The sequence below is a fragment of the Trifolium pratense genome, linkage group LG6 (genome assembly GCF_020283565.1).
Source record: "Trifolium pratense cultivar HEN17-A07 linkage group LG6, ARS_RC_1.1, whole genome shotgun sequence".
Lineage (NCBI taxonomy): Eukaryota > Viridiplantae > Streptophyta > Magnoliopsida > Fabales > Fabaceae > Trifolium > Trifolium pratense.
In genome coordinates, this window is record NC_060064.1 from 30,259,894 (window position 1) to 30,265,048 (window position 5,155).

The 5,155-nt window shown below is 28.7% G+C and overlaps 1 long non-coding RNA gene across 1 annotated transcript; it reads left to right on the forward strand.

Moving 5' to 3' along the window:
- Window positions 1–1,111: 1,111 nt before the first annotated feature.
- Window positions 1,112–2,023, forward strand: LOC123891401. Its single transcript, XR_006803090.1, has 2 exons — window positions 1,112–1,222; window positions 1,701–2,023. It is a non-coding gene; the product is annotated as an uncharacterized LOC123891401 (long non-coding RNA).
- Window positions 2,024–5,155: the final 3,132 nt, after the last annotated feature.

Sequence of the window (5,155 nt, forward strand, 5' to 3'; positions counted from 1 at the left end):
CTTGGTGTGTATGATAAATATTAAATTAGATTCAAAAATTGCTTTCATGGGATTGTAAATTAATAATAATGATAATCATTATTAAAAAAAAATCATTAGTGATTGAAATAGAGACTGAACTTTTCACACAGCGTCGCTAATTCGGTCGCAATGAATTGAGAAATCCGTTTAAAATCGGTCACTAAATTAGTCGCTAAAATCAGTCACTAAATCAGTCGCTATAGCGTCGTAAAACGCGTCGCAACCAGCGACACAAATTCAGTCTCTAAGCCAGTCTCTAAAATCGGTCACTATTTTGGTCTCTAAAATTGGTCACTACTTCGGTCGCTATCAAATCGGTCGCTGGGTTGGTCACAACAGAGTAGCGACCAGGGTCGTAGATACTGATTTTTTATGGTCGCAAAATCGGTCGCTAACGGATTTAGAGACCGATTTTGATGAAAATCGGTCTCTAAATCGGTCGCTAAAGCTGAGTTTTCTAGTAGTGCTTGAAACCTAAAAGAAATGTAAGGGACCAAATTGACACTTTTTAAACGTAAGGGACCAGATTGAAACCTAAAATAAACGTAAGGGACCAAATGTGTAGTTAAGCCAATAATAAATAAACACTAAGTAATCTAAAACAGGATGTTACAATACTCAATTAACACGTATATATGTTGTACTCCCTCTGTCCCTTTTAATAAGAGCTACGTTGAATAAAATGTACTATTTATTTATCTTGTTTTGACATATTATTTTAATAATATATAGATGTAGATATTAACATATAAGATCTTGTTTAATTTGTTTTGATGTATTATTTTTAAAACATTAAGTTTTTATAATTTTTACTAATAGACAATTAAAGATATTAGTGATTAAAATTATGCATTGACGTACGTGGAGTGATCAAACTATGTCTTAGGTACTGAGATGGTACAAAATAGTACTCATCTTTTATGAATTTCTTCTTTCCTATTATGAAAGGTTATAAAAATACATGTCACCTCTTTATTAAGTTTTCTAAAGGATAAAATAACTCATTCAAGTATTTAAGGGACATCTAATAATAATTATTTAATTGAGGTAAGGAGTGGAAATGAACTTTATAAATAATGCAGTGGTAAGACTAATTGTTACATTTCTTGTGGAAAATATAATTATATGGCTGAAATTATAAAGTTAGTTTATAATATAATTATTTTCCTTTTGCTATTTATTGATGTAACAGACGTCGAAGGTAAGTCATTCTTATCTTTTTTAAAGTTTATTATCGGTTAAATTGTACTTTTGATCCCTTAATTTTTACAAATTTATAATTTTAATCTCTTAACTTTTAAAATAGTAATTTTGGCACTTTAACATTCACAAAACTTGCAATTTTGACCCCTTGACAAAGTCAACGCAAATGTGGCAAGTGATTCACGTCACGCCATTGTTCATGTGGCAAAACATGCTGATGTGACATATGAGTCACTTGCTACATGTACGTTGACTTGATTAAAATTAGTGGGGGTCATCCTTTTTTGAAAAGGGCTAAATTAGGGGTCAAAGTTAAAAGACTAAAAGTGTTATTTTCAAAGTTAAAGAGTCAAAATCGCAAGTTTATAAAAATTAGGAGTTTAAAAATGCAATTTAATTTTCCTTCTTTAATTCGTAGGAGTACATGTTTTTATAACACTTTAGTTATACTATTTTATTATATTTTATCATTGCAGGGGGATTTGACCATTTGTTCAAAAAAACTAGGATTAAATGTTTTAGCGATTCAGATTGTGTTAAATTATCATGCCAACGTCCTTTCATCCCGATATGTATAAACAAATATTGTAAATGTGTTTTAACGTCGATTCAGTGGTAAGACTTATTATGTATTGTTGTTTTGACTTTGTAATAAGATTATGTTCATACATGATCATACAAAATAGTACACAAATGTCCTATTATAATAAGAATTTCATTATTATGTATTGTTGTTTTGACTTTGTACTATAAAAAGTGATGGTAATTAATGCCATGAAATAGGGCAAATGTTATTTAAGTCGTCGTCTTCTATATTAATGCGACTAAATAAGATAGATTTTGTCGATTTTCAGGACTAAGGGTGTGTTTAATTGGTAACACAAATAAGCTAATTTATAACAAGGCCTAAGTTTTAGGAAATTGCACCTAATATCTTAATTATTTATATTTTGCACCCCTAAAATTATGCATTTGCACCTGTACCAAAGACTGACCGTGCGTGTTTCTAATGTACATATACTCCATCCGGTTCTTTTTATAAGAAATACTTTGGAATTTTTTTTTGTCTTTTTTATAAGAAACTTTGAGCAATTTTCAAATATTTGAAATGTTCAATTTCACTTATGCCTTTATTTATTATAGAGAGAATTTAAAAATAAGTAAGTTAGTTGAATAAAGAGTAATTAAATAGGATATACATGGAATAAATTTAAATTTATAAGAGTATTAAATGAAAATAACTATGTTAAATATGTTTCTTTGATCTGTGTAATTTTTTCAAAGTGTTCCTGATAAAAAAGACCGGAGGGAGTATTATTTATTAATTAATTGAATCACGTGCCTCAAATTCTCCTATTTTTTCAAGGTAATTTTTATTAAGAAAATGTAAAATAGTGCACCCGGTGCACTAGTTAAGCATACCAAAAAAGAAATTTTGTCTTGAAACTTGTGTATTCAGTGCATTGAAAATATAAAAAGTTATTATTATCAACATTAACTTTATGTTTTATTTCTATTTTTATTATGCTTAACAAGTGTACCGGGTGTACTGTGACATGAGTAATGCTTTAATCACTTGGCTATGATTACTTTTGTCGTACAAATCTTATCTTTTATATTACATATCAGGAAAAGAAAAATATCAAGTAGTATAAGCTTTTATTGTCAAAAAAAAGTAGTATAAGCTTTTCTTTTGGGTCAAGATCAAGTAGTATAAATTAATTACAAATAAATTAAAATTAAAATGGTCCTATATTCCGAATTTTGGTTTTGGTTCATAATATTAAAATTAAAATGAACATAAATTAATCATTATTGACTAAAAATATAACAAAAAACAATTAGGAATGAAAACATTAGATTTTTTTTATAAGGACAAAAAAATTTGCACCCGTGACTCAGGGTCCTGGATCTGCCACTAGCTTATAGCTTATTATAGTAGCTTATTAGAGGTGTTTGGTAACAAGTTTTTTAATAGTTTATAGCTTTTTTTCAGATGCTATATCAAGTAGCGTTTGAACTTATAGGATATAGTTTTTTACATTTTATTCCAATTTTAACCTTATTATTTTAATTTCATTATTTTTTTAAATAAAAAAACTACCTACGCACAAAAATAACCACCTACTCACATAAAATAACCATGCACTTTTATGCCATTTTATAATTACAAACGATAAATTTACCAAACACTTTAATTTCATTCTACTAACTTTTCAGACAACTATCAACTAGCTTATAGTTTAATTTTACCAAACATAGTCTAAATGACTGCAACAAATAGTTGGTTGCTAGACAAAGATAAACCTTTGTTTGATTAAAATTCCTTAATTCTTTTTATTTTCTTGACAAAACCCATAATAATTAAATGGTGTAATTAATACTTATTTGTCAAAAAAAATGGTGTAATACTTCAATTCCTTGGTTTAGGGTTTATAAATTTTTCAAATATCTTAAAGTTTATAGTATAGAATATATTTCTTGATTTAATCATGTCTAGAGTTCTATAATTATATATGGATATGATCAAATGACACCAAAGTGTCAGAGTTTAATTTGACACTGAGTCTCACCCATTTGCAAAAGTGCTTATTTGTCTCTTGTTTAGATGATATCAATTAAGTGCTTATTGTTGATGTATAGTTTTGCACGTGAGAAAAAGTGCAGACTTGAGAATGTTCTCTGATCATTCTTATAAACAGTTTTCAACAATTTCAAGTAGAGTGATATATAATGAATGAGCTTTTATTCCTGTCTATATTAATCACTCAAGAGCACTTGTTAGATCACAAAAAGATCAGAAATCACTTAAAATATAATTAAGATGTTTGTTATCTTTAAAACATCAAATTAGGATTTTGCCTCAACAAATCATTTATAAGCGAAACTACTAATTTTGGCACAATCCCAGTGGAGAACGATAAACTTATCACTTTATTACATGTTTGTGATTCTGTGCACTTGCAGAACCACCGTCAATAGTGTCATCCGCAAATTGGAGAATATTAAATATATTATTACTTTGGTTAGAGTGATTGTGATCTAAATGTATTATTACTAGTAATTAGAGCTGTCAAATGGGCCGGTGTGGCCCGGCCCGGCTTGGAGGGGACCGGTCAAATAAAGAGGCCGGCCCAGTCCGGTCCGTTAACTTCATTTTCCGGCCTGCTTAGCCTGACCCGATAAGCAAAAGACTACATGGCCCGGTGGACCGGCCCACTAATTTTCATAATATTTTTTTTTTGAAAAAAAAAAAATATTCTACTAAAGTTATGTTATATTTCTCAACTAAATCTTCAAGAAAATAATTCTTATCCCTATATTTTCTCACATAATCTCTCAAACAACAATATCTTCCTCTTTATCCTCATCAAACAAACAAACAAATCTATAACAAATAATCTCATTCTAATCCAATAATTTTTTTGTCATATTATTATTATTACTACCAAAAATAAATTCCAAGTTTTATATCTTTCATTCATCCATTGTAATTTAAGTAAAAAAAAAGAATATAAAATAAATACAATAAAAAGATGATAGGCTTAAAATAATCATATTCTAAGTTTTATATCCTTCGTTGTAATTGCAAAAAAATAAAAATAAAAAAAAAATAAAAAGATGATATGCTTAAAAATAGGAATAAAACAGATTATAGATAGGAACAAAACACAAATAATAACAATAAAATAACAAAAAAAATTAAAAAAAATTATATATGAATTTATGCATAAAAATAGGACAAAAATATAACAATAAAAAGATTATACAATTTTTTTAAATAATTTTTTAAGCCTTTAAGGGGCCGGCCCAAAAGCCTGTGGGCCGCCCCATCATGGTCCATGAAAAAGCCTGACCCGATAAGGTCCGACCCCCTTTTTATGAAGCCCGACCCGTGGAAAAGGATAGGGCTAATGGGCCAGCCCTATAG